The 24,255-nt window shown below is 42.4% G+C and overlaps 1 protein-coding gene across 1 annotated transcript in view; it reads left to right on the top strand.

The window, feature by feature from the left end:
• Positions 1-24,255, top strand: part of Fstl4 (follistatin like 4) — a 413,115-nt gene that overhangs the window by 170,773 nt on the left and 218,087 nt on the right. The window lies entirely within an intron of this gene.

Here is a 24,255-nt window from a genome sequence, read left to right as displayed (position 1 = left end):
ATCTTAGGTCAGTTGCGCCTAACTCATTCCTCACAGAAATCCCCTATCACTTTTCCAGGCTTCCTGTTGAATAAATTTAACTCACATTCACAATGACTTTTCCTTGTGCTCCTCCTTGCCATCTCTGCACAACTCTTGCTGTGGGCCTGTCAAACCTCAGGCCTGGAGGGTCTGGTGTAAGGGCCTCATCGCCTGGGGATGGCCTCATCTTGTGTGTGCCAGAGTCTAATCACCTTGTTCTGGGTCTCCTGCTAAGGGACAAATCCAAGCTGGGACAGGTATCCAAACAGGTTGGGGATAGGTATCCAAACTGGTTGTGAACAGCTTCTGGGACAAGCTGTGGGTATTAGCTAATTTTTTGGTCACATTAAAAAAATTAATATTACGAAAATTTATAAATTAAAAATCACATAGTAAAATGTTTTCCAAGTTGCTAACAAAATCACCTGTGAAGACAATCTGATATATATCAAGCACTTATAGTATCTGGAACATAATAGATACTCATTGGATCTTTTCTATCAATAGTCATTTGAAGTAGATTAACACACTGTCCAAAATTTGCCCACAATCTGATACAGGTAAGAAATCTTGCCCCATAAAGGAGTTTCATTTTGTTTTTTACAGATATTCTTTTAATTGAATCATCTGTTTAGTAGGAAGGGGGAAAAGACCTCACATTTTCTGTCCCACTGTGTGCCAGAGACTGTGCTAGGAGCTTTATGTTCATGATCGTGTGTTTTTCTCTCTACTGGCCTCAGGAGAAGGTTTATCCTCTGATTTTCCAGATGCAGAACTCAATGTCGTTAGGCCCTAAAGGCCATCCTCTTTCCCTGGCACGGTGTTCAGAAGCAAGGCCAGCGATAAGAAGGCTCTGTGGTGACCTTTGAGCTGAAGGTGGCCCGTGGAGTCCACTGCCAGCTTCTGTCCAGACCAACCACACTTCAGACCTAGAGGAGCAAGAGTGCCTTTCAGAGGGACACCATTATCTGCCCCTGCAGTTTCTAAGCATCACCAGCAGGGGCATGGTAGAGGACAGCAAATCCAAGGAAGTAGGAGGAAACCCAGGTGCCCTGGACATCATAATCTGAGCAACTCCTGGGAGAACACGGAACTCATTGAAATATTGTCATTTCCTTGTCTCTAGTGTGTTGAATAAAAATATCACCTCTTTTAACCCCATCTGCAAACCAATCCCTCTTGGTTGTGTATCTTTCAAGCTCTGTGACTCCCATGAATCCCCAGGTCCCCCAGGAAAGCTCTGACATGACTCCACCACTCTGACATGACTGAGCCCTAATCTTCCCTGATCTGGCCTCCTGCATTTCCCGAGTCTCCACTGGTAACCACCTGTAGTAGAATCACTCTGAGCAGGTGCTCAAATGTGCCCTGACTTTGCACTGCTAGAAAGTTCAGGGGATACCACCTGCCTTGGAGCTGCTGCAGGACTCAGGTCGGAGACATACCCTGAAATCACAGGGACATGGACCATCTTCCCCACAAGGATGATGCTCTGAGGATTCTTGGCAGAGGCACAAGGAGGTACCCAAGATTGCAAGGCAGGAGGCCTCCCTGGGGGTAGAAGGCAGGCATGCTCTGGCTCACACTGCAAACAGGACAGCCCAAGATACTGCCTGGAAGCATTTAGGACTGATGTTTCTGCTGATGTAGACAGAAGCTGCAAATGTCAGAAGGGCCAGGCTGGGGCTGCTGCCTCTAGGAAATCGGGGCGGGGAAGGGGAATAGGAGGTGATGCTGGCGGGTGTCTGGTCAGGAAACAGGTCACCCGTTAATTTGTCAGCTGGGGTCAGCGCCAACCTGTCATGATGGAAATACCAGGTTGTTCCTTTCTCTTTCTGTTTCCCCTGAACAGTACAAATGAAGCTTCAAAACTGGAGCCCCCATATGCACAGTGAGCTCACTGGGAGAAGCTTGGGCATCGTTTCTAAGCTGTAGCAACTTATAGCTCATAAAGGACAAATAAATTAAATTTGACAAGATTTCCTTTTCAAGTGGTCCAAATGACACGTCCTTTTCAAATCAAACATGTATTTTCTAATCAGAGGGAGAATGGTTAAATTTCACAAATTTTCACTTGATAATTGTCCAATTGTAATTTTTAAAGTTAAAACTCTCTTCTCTGCCTGCACTCGGTCCCTAAGTGACATCATCTAGTCACACAATTTTCAAAGCTTCCAAATCTACATCTCCAGTCCACTCCATCCTCCTGAACTCCAGGCTCACATGGCCAACTGCCCTTGATCTCCCCCACATAGACATCGAGTTGGAATCTCATTCTTAAGGGGGTTGGGCCAAATCTTCATTTTCTTCTCAATCCTAGTCTTGTCCCATTTTTTTTTCTTTTTCGGAGAATGGCAAACAGCATTCTCCTAGTTGTTCAGCTACAAACCTGATCTTTTCTTGTTTAGGGGTGGGGGGAGTTACTGTGGATTGAATCCAGGGGCACTTAACCACTTAGCCACATCCCCAGCCCTATTTTGTATTTTATTTAGAGACAGGGTCTCACAGAGGTGCTTAGTGCCTCTGCCTCAGCCTCCTGAGCCCCTGGGATTACAGTTATGTGCTACCGTGCCCAGATCTTCTAGTCATCCTTTACTGCTCCCCTGCCCTCGCACCCTTGGCCATAGAACCAGCAAGCCCTGCCCAAATGTCTCCCAAGCCCCACCCTGGTCCGGGCCATCTGCATCTTTTACTTCAACAACTCCCCTGGCCTCTGCGGCTGGTCCCTTTGCTTCCCCTCTGCCACGTTTCAGTCACTTCTCTACCCAGAAGCCAGAACGTCTCTGCAGGAACAGAAACCATACTCCACCACTCTCTGCCCAAACCCCACCAGGAGCTGGTCACCACCCTCAGGACGCAGCCCCAGATCCCTGCACAGCCCTGCAGGCCCTGTCCCCAACTCTCCCTCTGGCCCTGTCTTCAGCCACCACCCCCCTTCTTTTTCTCTTCCCACTCCCACCCCCAGGGACTTGTGGTTTTGTTCCCTCACTTCATACAGGACCCTGCAGGGAGGTCGCCTCCTCCGAGATCTGCCCCCATCACTCTATCTAAATAGCCCTTTCCCCTCCATTCCCCATCCCCATTCCCAGTTTTCTTTTTCTTCATGACATTTATCACTTCCTGTCTATCTCCTCCACTCAAATATAAGCCCATAAAGTCAGGGAGATTGTATTTATCATTCACTGCTAGGAATGGGGCCTAGCACACAGTAGTGCCCAAAATTTATTTAAATGAATGAATGCATGAGCATAATGCCCACCTACAGGACCTTGCAGTGCTTTCTCCCTATTTTTGTGCCCAATGGGCTGTCACTTTGGAATTACAGCCTGGGCCCACTTGTTGTTCTCCCAAGAGGAGTGTTTAGGAACCATTTCTAAAGAGAGTTTATAAATGTCAGAAAAGTCTCCATTTCCTGGACCAGCCTGCCAGAGTTACACACAACTGGGGCCAGTGTCCTCCTAGGATGAGGGTATTCTACCAAAAGGGCAGGTGGAGAGCTAGGGGACAGGGAACCCAAGTCCTGTAGGCATACTTGTCTGGCCTGTGATCATGCAAGAGGTGAGCAGGCAGGAGAGTCTCCCTGATTGTGGCCAAGCCAGGACAGGCTACGTAGGGGCCCACTGGAGAGGAAAACTGTGTGGCCCCAGCCAGGGGTGAGAAAGCCAATCTCACTGTCCCTTGGGCTTATTGCAAATGGGCAACACCCAAGGGCTTGCAACCCCTGTGCCAGGACACCAGGAGCCTAACTTGAAGATGAGCCTGAGGCTCCTACCAATGTGTATGATATTACCAGCCTGGGCACAGATGGTGCCACCTTGCCTACTTTGCCATGTTGGTGTGAGTCTAACCACTGTCCCACCCAAGCCCCTGCCAGGGCAGTAACAGAATTTGGTCCTCTTCCCTGACATAATGGATCAATTGATGTTCAAAGTGGAGGGCCAGAAGGATGAGTGTGTGTGTGTGGGGGGGGGGGTGGTTGTCACCAGGGCACTGAGGGGAGTGAAACAGGCACACAGCCAACCCGGGAGGTGAGAAGGCAGCCAGGGTCCGGACTGCCCATGAGCCAAAGCTCGGAGCCCCTGGCACACTCTCCGCTATCCCGCCGGGCTTCTCTCTTAAAACCCAAATTCAAATAGAATTAGTAAGAATTTCAAGACAACAACCTCAGGGCATGAAACCCTCAGGCACATGGCCCCTTTGAGCACAGAGGCCTTGAATTACTGAACCCGTCATGCATCTGTGAGCCAGCCCTGGCTGTGTCCCAGAACAGAGGGTCAGTTCAGCATTGCTCTATGATACCCGCTGGCTTTAGGAGCACCTCAGCAACTGAGCAATTCTGGCCCACATCAGGCTCCTGCTGTCCTCTTGTCCCCACTGCAGTGGTGGCACCATTATTTAAAATCAGAGAATTTAGGGGCTGGACTGTGGCTCAGTGGTAGCACCCTTGCCTTGCATGTGTGAGGCACTGGGTTCCTTCGATCCTCAACATCCCATAGAAATGAATGAATGAATAATAAATGTATAAAAATGTGTAAAAATATAATAACTTTTTTTGAAAAATTATTAAATAATATAATAAATAACAAATTTGCACAGGACCCCCCAGTGGCCCCTAAACCTAGGGTGGCTCAGAGCCTATCAGCAAGCTGGTGCAGGTGTAAAGCCCTGTATGACTGGTTAGGATGCAGGAGGAATAGATAATAGGAATAGAATAAATTTCTTAAATTTCCCTTTGTGATGATTAATCTGAAGTATGTTATGAAAAAAAAGTAAAACCCAACTGGATTATTCTAAAATTGAAGTATCATTTATATACAATGAATTGCATAAATCTTTTTTGATGACTTTCTAATGTCTACAGTCATAATATGGAACATTTTTCATCACCCTAGAGCCTGGTCTCTTTCCAGTCAATACTCTGTTTTCTGTTATACTAGATTTGGTGCTTTTTTTTTCCCTTTATTTGTGGTGCTAGCGATAGAACCCGGGCCATAGGCTTAGCTGTTCTTGAACTTCACGTAAGTGGAGCTACACAGTAAGAAGTATTTTGTGTCTTGCTGCTTTTCATTCAACATAACATTTCTGAGTTTCATCAATGTAGTTGGGTAAATCAGTGTTTGTTCCTGTATATAGCTGAGTACTATTCCAATGTGTGACTGTCTCACAGTTTGTGGGGTGATTCCTGTTGATGTATGTTAGGTTTGTTTCCATTTGGACTGCTGTGCATAAAATTCCTGTGAATATTTTAGTGCATGTCCTTTTGTGGATATAGAATCCTATTTCTCTTGGAGAAATAACTATGGATGGTTTTATGGTTTAGGTATGAGGTGTCCCCCAAAAGTTCATGTGTGAGATAAGGCAAAAAAGTTTAAAGGTGAAAAGATTGGGTTATGACAGCCTTAACCTAATTAATGAATTAATCCCCTGATAGGGATTAACTGAGTAGTGACTGTAGGCAGGTGGGATGTGGCTGGAGGAGGTGGGTCAATGGGGGTGTGCCCTTGGAGTTTTACATTTTGTCTGTGGTGAGGGGAGCTCTCTCTCTCTCTCTCTCTCTCTCTCTCTCTCTCTCTCTCTCTCTCTCTCTCTCCTTCCTGGTGCCATGTCCCCAGCTTCTTTCCTCTGCCACACACTTCTACCCTGATGTTCTGCCTCACTTTGAGCCCTGAGGAACAGAGTCAGCCCTCTATGGACTGAGACCTGTGAAACTGTGAGCCCCCAAATAAACTTTTTCTTCTTTTATTGTTATTGTCAGGTCTTTTGGTCCCCACAGTGGCTGGCCAAAACAGGTGGAAAATAAGCACATGAAAAATTATGTTTCAAGATCATTAGTTTTTAAGAAATACTGATTAAACAGCTGGGCATGGTGGCACATGCCTGTAATCCCAGTGACTTGGGAAGCTAAGGCAGAAGGATCTCAAGTTCAAAGGCAGCCTCAGCAATGGCAAGGCACTAAGCAACTCAGGGAGACCCTGTCTCTAAATAAAATATAAAAAAGGACTGGGGGTGTAGCTCAGTGGTCAAGTGCCCCTGATTTCAATCCCCAGTACCAAAAAAAAAAAAGAAAAAAGATATACTGATTAAAACCTCAACAGCCTTCTCCTATACATCTATGAAAATGGGTAAAATTTAATAGACTAATCTAGCAAGTTTTGGCAAAGATGAGCATATGAGCATGTATATTCTGCTAATGGGCAAGTAAAATGGTACAACCACTTTCGAAAGTTGTTTGGCAGTTTCTTCAAAAAGTAAACATACAGCTACCAAATGATATAGCCATTCTATTCCTAAGTATTTCCCCAAGAGATATTAAAGCATAGGTCCATGCATAAATGTTCATAGCAACTTAATTTGAAATTGTAAATTGTTAGGAAAAACCCAAGTGTCCACAAACAATCAGGTAAATGTAATGTATCCATATAGCAGGATGCATCCAGCCCTAAAATTTAATGCACTGCTGACAAGTGGCAAACTTTGGTAAAGCTAAAAAAAAAAAAAAAATCTATTGATTGACCTGCAACATGCATGAATCTCAAAGTAATTATGCTGAGTGAAACAAGCCAGACAAAATGAGCATGTATTATGTGATTTCATTTATATAAGTGCTAGTCAATTATACTTCAATAAAGCTGTTTTTTAAATATTCAATGATCATATGGTACAAATCTATTCTTGGATGTTCTCCCTGATCTCTTTCTCAAGTACCACATGGTCTTATTTATTGTAGCTTTATAGTAATTCCTAGAGTTAAAGTAACATTGGTTATACAAATTTGTTCTTTCTCAAGATTTTTTTTATATTCAATACAAATTTTATTTCCATATTTCCAGAGGCATTTTCATATAAATCTTAGAATTCACTTGTTAGTTTTTTGTTTTTGTTTTTCAGAAAGTCTGGCTGTATCATGACTGAGATTATGTTAAATCTACACATAGTGGAAAGCACTGGTGTCTCAAACATACTGAACCTTCTATTCCATGATTACTTTTGACCTGTTTCAAATTTTTCATTGTATTTAATTTCACAGAATTTTCCACTGTGTTTAATTTATCAGATGTATTAACATAAAGTTCGTTATATCACGTATTAATTTTTCATATCTCTGGTATCTATACTAAGATTCCTTCTTTTACTCCTGATTTTAATTTGTAATTTCCTTTATTTTCCCCTTGATCAGACTTGCTAATAGTTCACAAGTTCATAAAAGGTCTTAGTTTTGCTGATTTTCTCTATTATTTGCTTTCTAATTTTATTATTTCTTTTCTTACCTTTATTTTTCTTTCAGCTGTTCCCTCATGATATTGATATTTTTTTCTATTTTTATTTCTTTTTAGAAGCTTAGTCTATGGTCCTTTGACTTCTGTTTCTAATGAGAAGCAAAACATCTTGTTTTTTTTGAGACAGGGTCTCACTAAGTTGCTGAGGCTGGCTTTGAACTCATGATCCTCCTACCTCAGCCTCCTGAGCACTGGGATTACAGGTGTGTGCCACCATGCCTGGCAGAACATCATTTTTATTGCTGTTCCCTTCAAGATGTCTTTTTCCTCTGGCTTCTCCTTGCATTTTCTTATTATCTTTGGTTTTCAGTGGTCAGGTGACATTTGCCTTTATGATTTCCTTTGTAATTATTTTCCTTGGGTTTTACTGACCTTAAATATTGGTTTGATGTCTTATCAGTTTTGTAAAATTTTAGCTAATGTCTTTTCAAATATTTCTTCTACCCTATTCTTCTTCTTCTGAAAATTCAGTTACGTGTATATAGTTTCTATTCCTCATGCCCCATAATTATCTAATGATCCATTCAAGTTTTTTTTTTTCCATTCCTTTTTCTCTTTGTATTTCAGTCTGAGCCTTTTTATTATTGGTGATGTTTTCTCCTGTGACCAGTGGCTTTTACTGTTATTGAATTCTGTATTTCAGACAAGATATGTATATGATAGATATATAGAAGATATATATATATATATGCTTATCAATAGATATATCTATCATATCTATCATATATATATAGGCAAGTCATATTAACCCAACAAAATAATCTTTGATTCATGATAACATACATAATTATTAATGAGGTATAGGGGAGAAAAAGAAGAAGCAGACTCATACATATATATGAAAGATATACCAATAGATAGATAATAGATATAGCAATAGATAAGTATTCGTTAAATAAATAGATCCATAATATATACATTGAACTGACACTATGTCAGTTTAATTAAGGGCTTGGCCTTCTCTGGAATTTGGTTCACTTAGATATATATATTCCTTCATTATTATCTATCTTAAAAAGGTATGATTTTTAGTTTATCTGATGTTTTCTTATTATTATCTTGGGAACAACAAGATTTTTGCAAACCTCTACACCTTAGATAGAAATAGATTTATGTCAATAAAATGTTAGATAACCTACTGTGTTTCAGCATTTTCAATATTACAGGGAAATTGCAAGAATAGTACAAAGAATTCCCATTAATCATTCACTCAAAGATACCACCCAAGTGTTGTCAACTATCTTCGAATGTCCTTTATAGAAGAAAATTCAAATCTGAGGACCTTTTGCACTTACTTGTCACCCATCCTCTTCACACTTCAGTCTACAACAGTTTTTGAGTTTTTCCTGGACCTTCATGCCCTGCACATTTTTTAAGATACATGCCAGCTATTTAATTAATGTTCATTAATGTCCCTCAATTTGAATTTGTCTGATGTTTCCCTGTGACCACTGCAAGATGATAGATATGGGCAAGGATATTATAGGAGTAACAATAGGCTCTTCTTCCTGCAATCCAGTAAGTAAGAATTGATGTCCACCTGTGACATCAATAGTAATGTTACCTTTGATCACTTGAATAAGCTGGTATCTGCCCATTTTCTCCACTGCAAGTTTACCCTATTTTTCTTTAAAATTAATGTTTTGCAATGATATACTTTGATATTATATAAATATCCTTTTGTTTACTCTTACTATCACCCGCTAATTTTAGCAAGTATTAGTGCTAGACTAATTAATACTTCTGCCCCATTCTTTCTCTCTTCTCCTTAACATCTACACAATCTAATTAACACACACTTAATACCATTACTTATATGTTAGGTAATATGCATGCAATATTTTGCCTGAATTGATGCATACTATGGTGATCACTAGATGAAAGTTTTCTAATTCCATCATTTAGTCTACATTTACTTATTGAAATTCCACCATTAAAAAAAGAGTTTTCCCTCTTCCCCATTTATTTCTTCATTTTTTTTTTAAATCAGTGTGGACTCAGGACTCATGGATTCCATAAACAGAAAGCTAATCTCTGCAACTCTCATCATTTATGCTTAAAATGCCCCAGATTTGACCAGCAGGAGTTTCTTCAAACTGATTCTGGATCCTTTGCTAGGCAGCGTTATTCTTTAAGTGCTTGCTTATTTTCCAGCACAGGATGTTCCAGGCTATTCTTATTCTTTCCCTGCCTCTCCCTAGAATAAGCCATTTCTTCGAAGAACTTTTAGTGGTAAATTCTATTTAGACATTGAGACTTGGAGTTAAATATGCCCCTTGCTACTGGGGCTTTGCTGCTTGCAGATCTTTTCAGAGAACAGCAATAAGAAACGTGTGTAAATGCACATTCATACAATAGCTCCAATGTCAATCCAACCACAGGCTTCATGCTAGGATTTCCCTCTTCTCACATTTGTCACTTTTCTTCAGTGAGAAACCTGGCCCCCATTGTCATCAATACATGTACTTATTGCTGGGTCCCCCATATGCTAAATAATCGGCTAATCCCCAGAGGGCTGCTGCCTCATTCTTCCTAGTGTGGACCCTCATCCCAGCTTGCTATCACCTTCCTATCTCAATTCCCTACCAAAACCCAGCTAAGCCACCCTCCCACATGGTCCCTTCCTTTTGGTGGCCTTGACCCCCTACTTGATCACTATCATGCCCTGCTACTTTCCTCTTCACTATGAGTTCTTGAAGATAAAACATTGTCAGAATTTCCTCTCCTTGAAATAAAAAAGTAATTCCTATGTAGATAAGCATATTATCATGAATCTAAGATCATTTGGGGGGCTTAATGTGACTTGCCTAGAAGAATATTTTGATTTTTAATGTTATCTAATTTCACTACTCTAAGATGGAGCCAATACTTACTACAGAATGGCTCTTTTTAGGCTTTGGGTATAAATATGTCAGTGAAAGTGAAGCCCCATTTTCTAATACTGCTGCTTCAGGAAACAGGACCAATCAGAACAAGCCTGTCCTGGTCAAACTGGACTAGAGAACAGATGACATTAGAGGCCACAGACCCCACTGCTGGGCCTTCTAGAACATTACACATCCTACTTAGAAGGTACTTCAAACTCAGCTCAGTCTTTGATTTCTTTTATCAGATGTGGTCCAAAAGGGGTCAGTTATTGACCTTCTGTTTGTTTTCAGCCACATCTGGGTATCAAGGAAAATACTCCTGCTGAGGGCTCCTACTCAGGGTTTAGAGGTGGAAGATGATAGCATAGGTTATTGGTATTCGTTTCTTCTTTTTATCCCCCACACCTCATTATTAGGTTTCTTTTTGTTAAGTTCCTGGTGATGGGAGAGTTTAGATTTGTTTGCAACATGCAAGTAGGCTCAGGAAAATTAAAATAGACCATCTGTCCATCACCCAGTCTTCCCCAGGCTCTCTTGCGCCAGGATCTGCTCCCAACCCCTGTTCAAAAGGTTGAAGAGTGGTGTGTTGGAAATGACACCCTTGCACCTTCTCCAAGTGCTTTCTAATTGTTGAATTCCATTTTTGAAAGTCACTGTCTGATTTCTGCCTGTGGCAATATGGTAGATAAATATTTTTAAAACCCTTTTAAGCACTGCTGTGCTGGTGAGAAAATAAGGAATACTTGGAAGCTAAAAGAGAAAGTGAGATCAGGAAGCCTGAGAAGTAAGGCAGCAGTTGACTTGAAGCTGAGGGTCTTGGACAACTGGGTGAACTGTAGCTTTAGTTTGCATATCCTCTATGACTCAGGGCACCAAGGACAAAAACCTAAGTTCCTTCCAAAGTGGATATGTTTAGAAATTCCTCTCTCCCATACAAACCTGCAACCCTAAAGGTTTTCATCTCCAGTGTAAGGGTGAGTAAGAAAGAAACACATCCATTCTCAAGAGACTGCAAGGAAATATACTTATCTCAAATCATGGCACCACATAGAAAGTCCCTGGATAATTTATAACCATATGCTGATCTCCACATGAAATTTTAGCTCATATGCAAACTAATCTCAAGCATAAATTTTAGTTTAACCAAGACTGGTGGAGTCCTTGGGGTGTTTGGCACAATCAAATATGGCTCATTTTTCAAAGTATATCTCAAAAATTTCTCACAAATTAATTTCCAGGAAATGTGCGCTCTTTTAAAAAAAAAATCAAAACACCATGAAGAAAAGTCTCATGTAAGAAGCTACATAATCTATAAAGAACAAAATGATACGGAATATCAAATATGTATTTTTAATTTTTTAAAGATATAAAGTATAATTAAAAATCTGGAGTTATACAAATCAGCAGTCATCTTTATGAGGGGTGTTATGGTTTGGATGTGAGGTGTTCCTCAAAAGCACATATGTGAGAAAATGCAAGAAGGTTCAGAGGAGAAAGGATTAGGTTACAAAAGTCTGAACTTCATCAGTGAATTAATCACTTGATAGGCATTAACTGAGTGGTAACTGAAGTGGTAGGGTGTGACTGGAGGAGCTGGGAATTGGGGCATGGCTTTGGGGTATGTATTTGTATTTGGCAAGTGGAGACCTCTCTCTGCTTTCTGATCAAGATGTGAGCCACTTCCCTCAGTCACATTCTTCCACCGTGATGTTCTGCCTCACCTGGAGACCCAGGGAATGGAGCCGACCTTCTGTGGACTAAGAGCTCTGAAACTGTGAGCCCTCAAATAAACTTTTCCTCCTTTACAATTGTGCTGGTCGGGTCCTTTAGTCACAGTGGTGAAAAAGCTGACTAAAACAAAAGGCTAAATAAAACTTGTTGAAACAAAAATCCAAAATTAAAAACTCAGTGCTAGAGTATAGCAATAGGTTAGAAATAGCTGAAGAGGGGATTCAGAAGCCAAAAGATGGGTTTGAAGAAATTATACAGAATATAACACAGAACTATCTAAGGTGGCAAATGTGAAAGAAATAAGAAATATTGAGATAGAATGGGAACTTGTGACATATGCTGAATCAGAATACCTGAGGGGGCAAAAGGAAGAGAAATAGTGGAATAGAGACAATATTTAATGGAAGATGGCTAAGAATTTTCAAGAATTGATGAAAGACATAAATCCTTTCAGGAAACCCAATGAGTTTAAAGCAGAATAAATGCAAATAAATATGTACCTTATATCATGGAGAAACTGCAGAAAGCTAAAGAGAAGATCTTAAAATTATCCAAAGTGGATAAGTGAATTACCTACAAAGAAATGATAGCCAATGAAAGACAGAAAACAGGAGAACAAAATGTTTATCAAGTTGAAAGAAACAAGTTTGTGAACACAGAGTTAATTACATAGCATAAAAACCTATTTAAAATATGGACAAAGGAGCTGGGGTTGTGACTCAGCAGTAGAGCGCTCGCCTTGCATGTGCAAGACCCTGGGTTCAATCCTCAGCACCAAATAAAAATAAATAAGTGAAATAAAGGTATTAAATATATATATATATATATATATATATATATATATATATATATGGACAAAGGGGCCGAGGCTATAGTTAAGTGGTAGAATAAATACTTGCCTAGCATATGTAAGGCCTTGTGCTTCATCCCCAACACTGCAAAAAATAAATAAAATAGACATTTTAGATAAATCTAACTCAGGTAATTTGAAATATAAGATTATGAGGAATGAAGATAGAACTTATATACATGATTGTCATGTATTTTGGTCAAGAAAAAAGAGATTGAAATTTATTTGTCCTGAGCTTCTTTATATGGAAGGTAAAAATACTAACTTTAGACTTTAGGTTAATTATATCTTTTTATATATATAGTATAAACAGGAGAAAAATAAAAAGAGTGTATTTAATTTTAAATGAGTGGAAGGGGGGGGGGGGGAAATGACGTGTAGTATTTCATCCAAAATAAGAAAACAAAGGAAAGAGGAGCACATAAAAATGCAATAAACAACCTAGTACAGACTACATAAATAAATAATAATAAGTGCATACTGTGGGTGCTATGAGTGGAAATAAATGAATTACGGATTATGCAAATATGTGGGTAAAACATTAGCATAAGAGCAAAAGAATTAAGTCTCAGATGAGTACATACATTATAAGTCATTTATACAGAGTTCAAAAACGTAAAACTATCAATGTACTGCATAGAAACACGAGGGTGAGATAAAACTACAAAGAAAAGAAAAAGAATAACAAACAGAAAACTCAGGGTAATGGTTACTTCTAAGTGGACATGAGAGAATAGGAGAGGGACAAATGGGGAAAATTCAAAATAAATGAAACTATTCTTTTTCTTTTAAATAGATGAATGAGTACATGATTGTTCATTGTACTGTGATACTTGTGCTGCCCACAAAGTGTATATTATTTTCTGTCTACTTGATGTTTAATAAGAAAAATTCAAACATGCATAGTTGTTTGAATTTAATTTTTTTATGTGGTGTGAAATAGGATTCCAGTGTTATTTTATTCCAAACAAATAGCAAGTTGCCCCGGTATCATTTATCAGTCAGTCATCTTTTGCCCTTAAAAATGTTCAATCTTGTCATCCATAGAATTTTCACATACATTAGAATTTGCTTCTGGATCTTCTTTTCTATTTTATGGCCATGTCTATAGTCATTGATTTGTGTATTCCTCCCTCAATATCATATTGATTTGATCACAGCAGCTTTCTGGTTTGATATTCTGCCTTCTTTTTCTTTTTCTTTTCTCTTTTATTATCTCAGGGCACTTATCCTTTCAAATGAACTTTTTAAGATCACTTTATACAATTCCAAAAGAATTGCACTAAATTTATGATGATGCCTTTCCACTCAAGAAATGTCTTTGCATTTGTTCAAATTTTATTTTATGACCTTCAGTAAGGTTTTATAGTCTTTTTTATACAGGTCCTATGGCTCTCTGGCCGAATTTATTCATAAATATTTTATGGTTTTTACCATGTTTATGAGCAGACTATTTTCCCCCTTTCCATTTCTAATTATTTATTGCTAATGTGGAAAGAATGATTAATTTTGACACATTTATCATCTGTCCAACTACTTCATCATAATTCTCTTATGATTTTAATCTTTTTTCACTAGAATCTCTTGGCTGTCTAAGTGTATGGATACATAATCAGCAGAAAGAGATAGCTGGTAGTTATCCTTCTTTCCCAAATGTCAATGATTATTTCATTTTCTTGTCTCAGTATATTTCCTCGTTGAATAAAGATGGTGACGACAACTATCCCTGTCTGTCTTCTGATTTAAATTGGAAACACTCTGGGACTGGCTGTCTAAGATGACATGTTTAGGAGTTTTCTTCTACTCCTCTTGCCTTGAAGTTTTGTCTTGGAATGACTGTTGTATTTTAAGACTGCTTTTATTTCTATTTGTGCCCTGGATTTTGAGATATACCCTATACTGATCTTGAAAGTTGCTAATCTGGGTCTCAGTGGTGACCATTCTCTCTTGAAATGCCTCTGATTTTCTTTTTGGTTCAAAAAAAAAATCAGACTTCTCTTTAAAGCCCTCTTTGTACTGTATTTGATTCTCTTGGAATGTTGGTACCTGGTTGTCACTGTTTAAGTTGACATCGTTCTCTCTTCTAGAAGCTCCGATTCACTTGCTTCTCCCTCTCTCTGGAGGTTGGACCTTTTGAAGCATATGGTTATTTTCCATTTTTCTGCTTTTGGAGGCTTACGAACAGACCCTTAAGTACCATAAGACAATAGTAGTCTCACAAGTGGCACCCAACTGAGCCATGGCTGACCCTGTGGGGCTCTTGCAGAAGTAGACAGATTGCCAGGCCCCTATGGAGGCACATGGAGGCAGCCTCCTCTTCCCAGGTCTCCATCGGCTCTTCTGGTCTCAGAGGAGGAGCAGACCCAGTCAACCTATTCACCCAGGAAAGCTAGCCTCCCCAGAGCCTCAGTCCTCGCTGCAGAGGCCTCAGCAGCAGGTGAGCCAGACTAGAGCTAAGAATAAAAGAAATGTGACTATTTATTTGATTTTATTACTAAGCTGGGTTTTGAGATTTTTTTGGCACCTGTTTTTATGGCTGCGAATCCCACTGAGAATCCCACTGAGAGAAAAGGGCAGGCCTTTGAGAGGAATAATTGACACCCAATTGAATAGACAATAGTCGTTTTGTGCATATGCTAATAATATTAGATATTTTAATTAAGCTCCCTTTTTCTTTTTTTTTTTTCCTTTAAAAGTATAATCAAGGAGGAGAGCAAGTCATTATTGTGAGGCATCTCTATGACAAAAGATCTAACCAAGGCGAAGTATAGACTTGGGGGCAGCCCTTGTACAGCTGGTAAAGGGCCCTGGAAGAATTCAGCATCCCTTGCTGGGCTCCAAGTCTCAGGGGATAAAGTGGCAGTTGGCATCACTGTGGCTCATGCTGAGTGACTCCAAAGTTAACCTTGAAATAATTGGAGGCAGCCTGAGGTGTCATGGCCTTGTATCATTAGTTGGTGGAGAAGCCGGGAAGAGCCCAGATCACAGGACATTCGTAAGGAAGTGAGAACGGCAACATCTGGTCTCCTCAGCTTGAAGATGGAGAGAGCCCCGAGGATCCAGAGAAAGTGACAAGGGAGCTCGGTACCTGAAGGAAAAATGAGGGGCCTGGTGACAGAGTATAAGACAGAGGCAAGCTGGAGAGGTTTTTAGGCAAAGAAAAAAAACTCCAGGAGAAGAATATATTTGGAGAAAGTGCTCCAAAACAAAGCCATTTTGTAAAAGAAGCTCTCCCAAGGGCAAAAATCCTATTGTACACCACATTTTAATGCAGCTTTTCTTCCCAAGAAGTTCTCTGAAATAACCCTTCAAAAGCCAGTTGAGATAACTCGATCGGGAAAAAGCAAGCGACTTTTTGTAATTTTGTTATAGCCAAAAGGCATCCAAGTTAAAACACATGCTCTGATACACACCCAAAGTTCAGAGATTCGAGATGATTGTCTCTGTCTCAGGAGATCTCTGAGCAGCCCTGTCAGGTTACCAGGGGGAGACTGCAGCTGACATGTGAAAGAGACTGGCCTGGTACCTCCCAGGTCTCTGGTCTCCCACCCAGTACCTTCTGCAGTCTCACTCTCTCAGCCTGCCACCCTGTCTGTTTCTTTAAAACCATTGATTTGGGATCACTCACATCTCCAACCAGCCATTCCTGAGTCTCTACCTTCATCAGTTTCAGTCTTTCACCTGGAGATTTCTTTAGCTGCTTCTGTGACAGGTTCTTGTGTCAAGCTCTGAATGGATGAGAAATGGAGCCTGGTCCTGGCCCTGAATCTACAGAAGCCACCTCACACCAGGCCCTGGAGCTCTGAGGGGCTGTGGAGTTCAGCCAGCTGCAGAGGGCCCTGTGTCAGGTCCTGAGGGGCACTGAGCACCAGCTAGCAGCCAGAGAAAGGCCTAGGCCAGAATCTGGGAGCTCCTTCATTTGGACACAGCCCCCTATGGGAGGACTGAAAGGAAGGTTCTGGGAGTAAGTGGTGCCGGGGCTTCCTGTGGTCCCACATTGTAGATGGGGGAGAGCACAAAATTGCAGAGGGCTCCCAGAAGGAAGAGACACATTTGGGCCTGACTCCAGAACGTGGGCCTGAGACGCCTAAGAGACATTTTGGTGTCAGAACTGGGCAGGCCACCTTTGCAAAGCGCTCTGGGCTCCCCTGTAAGATCAAGGCCTCAGTGACTTTCTGATACCACCCTTAAGCTCCAAGTGGAGTCTGCAGGGTTTGTGCTATGATTAATCAGTTCCGGTCACTTTGTCCTGAGAGTACATGGTTTCAGACTCCCCCAGGTTGGAAGCTGGGCAGTTTGCATGGTTCAAAAAAAAATCTCTGCTCCAGGAAAAATTGCAGGGTAAGTATTTCTTTGGGATATTTGAGGCCTGTTGTTTGGAGTCTATCTTGTAAAACCAGTCAATACTTTCAATATAAATGTGTTTGCCTTTCCATTAAGGCTGGCCTCCTGAAGACAGTAACTACCCACACTTGAATCGGCCAAACCAAATGGCTCCTTCTTTTCCAGTCCTATTTATTCAGTCATTCACTAATGCAGAATGTCTGAATTGAGCACTTGCTGCGTGCCAACCTCTTTCCATGAATTATCTCATTCAGTCCTCAAAGCGATCCTGGAAGGGACAGACCATATGGCCTCATTTCTAAATCAGAAAAAAAGAGGGTAGGGAACTTGCTGAGAAAAGGCAGGCAACAAGCCCCAGGGAGCACAAAACTGGGGGGATAGCTAAATGTAACTGGGTGTTCCTTGAGACAAGCTGGGGTGACGGTGAACTCCGTGACAAGTTTTGACATGGCACCTGCCATGGTGAAGCAGTGAGGGGTACTTCACGTCAGGTGGCACACAGCCCCCCCCCCACCTCCTCCCCTCTCTGCTCCTTGGCACCTTTCCCAGGAGAGTTCTCACTGTCCCTCTGGAGTTAAGCTAAATGACTTGGCGCCTCACATTCCTCCCTCTTTGTGGTCTCTTTATGAGGCTGGGGGGTCCAAAAGAAGGAGATGCCCCAGGTAGGGGAGAAAGATGAGAGTCCTTGGCAGCCTTCCGGGGGATATCTGTCACTGTAGGCACTTTGGTGGGATTGAGAAAATTATCCAAATAGTGGAAATAAGGCACAGTGAGGTGGCAGGTCCTCCAAGTGTCAAATGGATAAGACACTGATCCTAGCTCACTGTTTACCATGGATTAAAGTGCAGACTTTGCAATGGTATGTTCACTTATATGTTTGTTTTGGGTAAAGATATAAATAATTCATTCTGGTGGAAAAAACCCGAAGAGCATGCTTTTCTCGGGCTGTAGGTCATTCACTGGTTGAGTGTCTCACTTCGCCAGGCTTCTTCCTCCAAAGCCTGTTCACCTCCTCAAATTCTCCTTTGAACCTGCTTCTCCCTCCTGCAGCCTCCCTCATTAATCAATTGGCCAATGCTTGACACATGCTCACTCTGTATTATCACAAGTCACGGGTTTAAGTTTTTTAAAGGCTACTGTGGCACTAGTGCTTGGTGCTTGTGCTTCATCTGTGACCAGAATAACCACCTCCAAAAGCCCAGCCCAGAGTCCCTGAACACTATGTAGGAACCTAAGTATGCTTTGGTGCATTATGAAGTTGGTTAGATACAAACTCCTTTTAAAATTTTTTTGAACTTTTTATGAATACATGATAGTTATACATAATATCGAGGTTAATTGTGACATATTCATATATCATGACTTACTCAATTTAATTCCCCAGTACCTCCCCTTTCCCTCACCCTGGTCCTCTTCCTCTACTTTAGTGGTCTTCCTTCTATTATTTACTTTTTTTAATTGGTGCATAATAATTACACATAAACTGGAATTCACTGTAAATATTCGTACATGCACATAGCATAATTTAGTCAATTTCATTCCTCTCTTTTCCCATCTCACATCCCTTCCCCTTCATTGGCTTCCCATACTCCATCATTCTTCCTTCTATTTTCATGAAATCTTCCCCCATGTTTTTAATTCCTTATTCCTCTCTAGTTTCCACATATGGTACAAACTCTTGAGGCAGAATTGAGAGGCCTACTGATAGAAAAAGTCCCCCTCCCTCCACGTCCCATGCATTTCTAACCTTGTCTTAGTGGTTTATTTTGAGGCCTGGACTTAGGAACTGTGAGCAACCCTCCTGACAGGTTACATTACCTTCCAGCAATGGATAACTATGTGTTTCTCTTAAGCTTTGGGATCTGGAGAATTTGGTTGTATCTTTCAGAGCTGGTCAAACTTCTGTTTTCATGAAGCAAATAAGAGTTTCAGCTTACAGGCTGTGCTTGTTAATTGCATTTGAAGTCACCTGTGGTCACTGCAGGAGACCATGTCTTTCCAGCTGTCACCTGTCCAGTTTCAGACAAAATGGCAGGGGGCAGGGCTGGTGGATGCTTGCTGTCCAGGCGATCATGAGTGACAAGGCATGGTTTTTGGCTTGTGATATGTACAGATCCAAGCGGGACTTCTTTCTGTAGCACTGTAAACCAGCAGCCCTCAGGGTGATTGGTAAATAGGCCTCAGAGCAGCATGTCAAAGAGATGTGAGCAGTAGAGATTGCATAACCAAGGTAACTGGTGTTTGCATGCACCATAATGTTGGAGAAGCTGGGAATGTGGCATTTAGGACCTTGCTAGCATGAGTTCCTTAAAGGCAGGGGCTATATCTCCAACCAAGCAGATTATCCCAAATATGAGGGATTTGGATCAAGATGAATTCAAATCTAGGCTCTATCACCTATATGCTGTCTAACATAGGCCTCTCATATTTCCTTATCTGTAAAACGGGCATACATTTATGCCACAAATACATTCTGAGCAAGGCCTGTGTGTCTACTTCATAAGGCAGTGATGAGGATGAGATGATGGGTTCTAAGCACAGTGTCTGGCCATTGGCATGCCTCTGAAAATAGTAATTTTTATAGCTCGGCCCTCTCTGCCTCAAGCCATGCACTTGACCTCAGGAAGAATTAGATTCTCTCCCCAGTTTTGGAGTGTCAATGAGAACTTACAGGGTGGAGGTGACCTGAGGCAGTAGCAGCACCCAGACATCTGGAGAATTGTGGAAGCCCTGGCCAAGATGGCCTGTGGTCAGCACGGAGGGCTGCTCTCTTCTTACCTACAGCCATGAGGGGTGCCAAGGGTTTCTTTCTGGATTATAAAATTGTGGGTGGTGGGTCTCTTGCAGCCAGGAGTAGAGCAGGGAGTTCTGAGTGTCAGGGAGACAGATGCACAGCTGGGCAAGTGGAAGTGTCATCTCAGCTTGCTGCAGCCTGGATGTGCCCAGCGAGGCTGGCCCTGGAGAAGGCTTTCTGGGCCAGGTATCCTCTTGTGTCAGCTTATATTTACTTCCTTCCTGGCCTGTGCCAAATCCATATTGTTTTGTTCATTTGTTTGCTGGTTTATTCTCTTGCATGTCTTCCTACACTGTAACGTCCTGAGGGCAGGATCCTAGTCTGTCTGGTGTACACAGCACCTAGGATTGGGTCTGGTGCATGGTAGGTATTCATCAAAAAAAAAAAAAAAACTGTTGGATGGATAGGTGAATGGAGAACTGGCACACAGGGACTACTGCCATGCCCTCATACAAACCCAAATTCTACATTCATGTTCTGCCAAGTTCTGCAGGCACTGTACCTTGAGGGAAACAAGATGGAATAGACTCTCTGTCTAGATCTTGGGCATGTCTGAGAATAGGGTGATATAGGGTAGAGCGTTGGGACCATCACCTGAAGTCCCTGAACCTCACACCCCACATGTCTGCACATCTCTGTATACACTTAGCCCTTCCTAGGCAAGTCCCCAGCTCTAGCATTTCAAGTAAGGGTAACATGTCTCTTGTATGTCATAGAAGGTAAAGTGTATGACCCACATGAGACACTGTATCTGCCCATGGCGGCCACTTGGTTCCTTTATAGATACCTCCTTCTGTTGAAGCCTGAGATGGCTACAGTGGCAGGCAGGGTCATGGAAGGTGGTAGATAAGATTCTTGAGGTTCTTGGTGCTGTGCACGCTGTCTCTGGTCTTCCATGTCCATGCCCTGCTTCTATTGGCCTGCTTTGGGCTCTGCCAAAGCAGTGGCCAAGTTGTCACCTCACTGGGTGCAGCAAGGTTGTGAAGAGTCATGCCCAGCTACTTTGTGTGGGCACTTGCCAGGTACAGTACTTCCAAAGTCCTGGCCAGAGGGAAGGAAAGGCTGTCATTGACACTTAGGCTAGACACTGAAAAGTTGTATGGACAAAATATGCCAGCAGGCCTTTAGCATCCCAAAGTAGAAAGGCTAATGGGTTTCCTTTGTCTTACTCCATTTTCCGCTGCCATAACAGAATGCCACAGACTGGGTAAATTATAAACAATAGAAGTTTATTTTGATTCTGGTTTTTTATTCTGGAGGCGGAGAAATCCTAGAACTTGGTGCCAGCATCTGCCAGGGGCCTCTGTGTGCCTCATCATGGCAAGAAGGCAAGCAAACCCGTGGAGACAGAGAAGAAATCAGGCCCAACTCATCCTGGGCATCAGGAACTCACTCCTTTGACTACCTTGCTCCCTCAAGGGCACATCCTCATGACCTCCTCCCTCTAACCATGCCCCACCTGCCCAGTTTCTCTTAGTTCATTCAGCTTTCAAGGAATTCATTACTGATGCGGTCAGATCCCTCATGATCCAATCACTTCCCAAAATCTCTGCCTTTGAACACTGCTGCATGGGGGACCATGCCTTTAACCCATGAGACTCTGGGGAATATTCCAGATCCAAACCTTGACAGGGACAGATCTCAGGATTCACCCTCCTTGAACACCCTCTCCAGGGTCCACAGGCTTCCCTTCCACATTTGCTAAACCACGCCACCTGTACCTATCCTCTGAGCCTTGGCAGTCCCGTTCTGTGACACTCTTATCCAGGATGCTCATTTGAATCACATGGGGGACTCTTGAGCACCAACTGGTACAAATGGACCTGTTAGTCTGGCCGCCATCCCGTTAATGTAACCATTCCCATTTCTACCCATGTTCAGTAAATTTAATTAGTGTTGAAGAGCAGCTTATTTGGCAAGATGATCAGTTTTTAACCTGGGTAAACGACTTTCTTTATGACTATAAATTAAGCACGTTATATCCTTTTCATGCGTCGCGGTCGTCCTCATAAACACCGCAGGCAGTTGCTCGCAGTCTCACTTGGTTACCTTTCCCATTACTGTTTTATCATCCTCCCGGTAGGAGTGGGGAATTCATTCTGTTTTAATGACAAGAAGGAGGTTAGTGGCGAGGGGCTTGCTTAATGAGGAAACCACCCGTTGGTCAGCATGTTGCTGTGTCTAGGGATCAGATTCCGGGCCTGCCCCTGTATGGGGGTTCTCAGCTTGCCGAGGGGCCTGCTGTCAACAGCCTTTGTGAAGGGAGCTCGCAGGGCTGTAGAACTCCTTTTGTCTTAATTGCAAATAATTAGGAATCAGATATTTGCCGACAGTTGATTTCCATATCAGAGAGAACCTGAGGGCTCTCGAGGAATACAGTGGCCGCAGGTTGTTGGCACAGGTGTTTTCTTAACACTGACATCTTAGGGCACGGCCCCTGGGAGGTGGCAGGAGTCACTCCTGCAAGCTAGGACGTGGGCATTGGATGCACACACGTGGCACTGGTCCTCAGAAATATTCACTACAATCTGGACATAGGGCATTTCAAAGGAGAGCATCAGGTAGAGCAGACTCCCCTGTCCGTGACGAGTGGGCTCTAGATTGACAGCCTGGCTGAATTTGATGGTCTCTGAAGCCCCATCTGCTCTGACTCTCCAGGACTCTGGTCCGTTTTACTGCCAAAGGCACACCATCATGGAAGCACCTCTACTTCTCGCCACCTCCCTCCTGCACCCAGGAGGAGGCGAAGGAGATGCACCTGCCCAAAACCAGAGCCTGTGGGGGCCCCACCACCCCAACCACCCCAGCCCCTAACCTGGTGTTAAAACAGAGGCACTGAATCTGTGTTCAAGAGATCGACTCTAAAAACTATCATTTTTCTTAAAGCTGAGTGTCCCAGGGCCATTTAAGAACTAAAGTCTAGCCCCTGTGGGGCCTCCTGAGGCCAGCATGTGGAGCAGACCCTCTGGGAGGGAACACTTGAACTTAAGGGCCAGTCGGAGCTGATCTAACCAGAGAGATAGAGCAGTGGGGGGATAGGCACAGCCAGAGCAAAATCCCACAGCTGGCTCTGGAGGCCACAGGCTCAGAGAGGAGGCTCTGTTGCTTCAGAGAGGGGTGATTCGTGGGTTCCCATCCTGCCTGCACAGGGAAGTTTACTAAAACAGTTATCCAACGGCAAGGCTTTGTGTCTTGCCCCATCTTGGAAAAGAAACAAAGGCTGGTATTTTTAGAGCCATGTTTATTTCTTCAAGTAGCTGTCAGCATTTTCTTGGGTAACCCATTTCCCAAAAACCCAGGAGAATCCTGCTAATCAAACACACTCTGTGGCAAAGCAGCAGAGTGAAGCCTGTGGGAAGGGTTCCCACCAAGACTCTGCCTTCAGCTCCTCCCCCGCCTCCTGCTCACCAGTGGTCACCCTCCGGGCAGGCTGCAGAGCCCTGGAGCCTAGCCTTCCCGGGTAAGAGGTGACAAGCCAACAATTAGCAAAGTAGATAAAGGAGATTCACGGGCCCCTGCTCAGTATCTGCACCTTTATACTGCACCGAGATATGTTGACCTTCTAGTTTATTGCAATTCAAGAAAAAGTCAATATTTCTTGGCTTGCCATGGCTGGAGGAATTTAAATGAGTTATTGAATCAAGCAGTTAATCTGCCGATAACTGATTTTTTTTTCCTTTCAAATCCATAATGATGAAAAGCAGACTTAACTAAAAACAAGAAAAGGAGGATTCTTTTTTTCCCTTAGACATTTTAATCTCATGGGGCAGGAGCTAAGGCTGAAGCCTCAGAGTCTACTATCAGGGCTATTTTGTTTTGCTGGGTATTTTGAAGATTTAATTAAAACATAAAACAAAAGATTTCTGTGGCTATAAAATCTGCATTCATGTTTTCATTGTTTGTATTTTGATATCTCTTTATAAGTCTTAACTTTCCATCTGTTGCCATTAATGACACGTAGCAATCGTCTAATTTTTGAATTCCTCTAAAGAAGTATAACGTTGTTTGGGGATACTTGTTTGACTTTCCATTGATTTATTAGTGCCCTTGTGCCAAAAAGCCACTGGGCCAGCTGCCCTGCCCTCTAGGTTATGAGCTCTGGGCACTGCTTTCCTGAGATTCTTATGGGTATGTGTTTGGGTGCAGGGGACATCCAAAGCAATGTACTGGCTTCTTACCTACACAACGACATTGTGCTGGAAAGTGCTGAGTAGGGGAAAGGCTTTTAGTGGCACTACTAATGATGTATGTCATGGAGAACCCTGTTTGTTGTCCCTGGAGGAAAAGGCTGACAACTCTTCCTACCTAGGCTGCCCTTCCACCCCCATCCTGAACACTTGAGAGTATACTTCCTCTCTAGACTCTGCCATG

Source organism: Marmota monax, unplaced genomic scaffold (genome assembly GCF_021218885.2).
Source record: "Marmota monax isolate L192 unplaced genomic scaffold, Marmota_monax_Labrador192_F-V1.1 WCK01_AAM20220418_F8-fsc00199, whole genome shotgun sequence".
In the NCBI taxonomy this organism is placed as follows: domain Eukaryota; kingdom Metazoa; phylum Chordata; class Mammalia; order Rodentia; family Sciuridae; genus Marmota; species Marmota monax.
This window is presented reverse-complemented; position numbering and strand designations above follow the sequence as displayed.